The following is a 1,103-nucleotide window of genomic DNA, read 5'->3' as shown; positions in this document are numbered from 1 at the left end:
AGGTGGTATCACTATGGAAGTAGATTGCTTAATCTTCCTTCTGAGGAATGGCTGGTGGGTTTGAACGCCAGCCTTCTGCTTAGCAGTGCTTAGGCACTACGTGTTACAAAGCTCTATTTGTTCTGCTGATAGGTACAGCTACATGCGCCCCACTCTGCCAGCAAGCCTCCTGCCCAGTGGCACTCAGCTTTCTCACTCTGGGCTGACAAGCTCGCTGTTCTGTCTGGTGCCTTTTGGTTCCCCTGCTGCAGTATCTCTGCTGGGGCCTCTCTGCCAAGGAAGTCAAGTGCAAGGATCTTGGGTGCAAGGATGCGTTCCACTCCAACTCCAGCTGTTCTCTCTTGATGGTAGTGAGATCTCTTCCTCCACTGGTTTTAGCAACTATAGATGGCTTTTGCCTAAAGCACTTGGAAAGGTATTTGCAAATGGTGATTTTCTAACTCCGTTATTCCATCAGTTCCAACTCATAGTGACCCCTCCTTGGGTTTCTGAGGCAGTATGTCTACAGAAGTAGATTGCCCAGTCTTCCTTCCAAGGAGTGGCGGTAGGTTTGAACCGCATGCCTTTTGGTTAGTAGTCAAATGCCTTATGTTTATGTCACCAGAGCTCCCTTCTACACTTATTAGTTGTTTATAACTGTGAATTCATGGTTTCTTATTTATTCAATGGGGGTATAATTCATTACCTTCATTTTTTAATTTGATGCTCAAATTGTTCCAGAGTGTGCCAGTGGGTGCCCTTTGGCAGACCTTACTTGGATTTCACCATTTTTTTTTGCACACACTCATTTTTTTGGTACATTTCTTTGTATAGTTCTATATTTTATCATGAATCAACTCAAGGGCAGTGAGGTTTTTTTTGTTTTGTTTTAATCACATATATAGATTTATGTCAGCATCACCTCAATTAAGATACAGGGCACCACCACCACAAAAGAACTCCCTGGTGCCACCTCTTTATAGTTACGCCCTCCATTGATTCCTCTATCCCCTGGTAACCACTGATCTGTTTCCCATCTCTTAAAATTTTGAAATTTTTTAATGTTATATAAATGGGATCACAAAGTATGTAACCTTTTGAGGTTGGCCTTTTTTTTTTTTTTT

The sequence above is a fragment of the Orycteropus afer genome, unplaced genomic scaffold (genome assembly GCF_000298275.1).
Source record: "Orycteropus afer afer isolate SDZICR_OR568_19922 unplaced genomic scaffold, OryAfe1.0 scaffold00074, whole genome shotgun sequence".
NCBI lineage: Eukaryota > Metazoa > Chordata > Mammalia > Tubulidentata > Orycteropodidae > Orycteropus > Orycteropus afer.
This window is presented reverse-complemented; position numbering follows the sequence as displayed.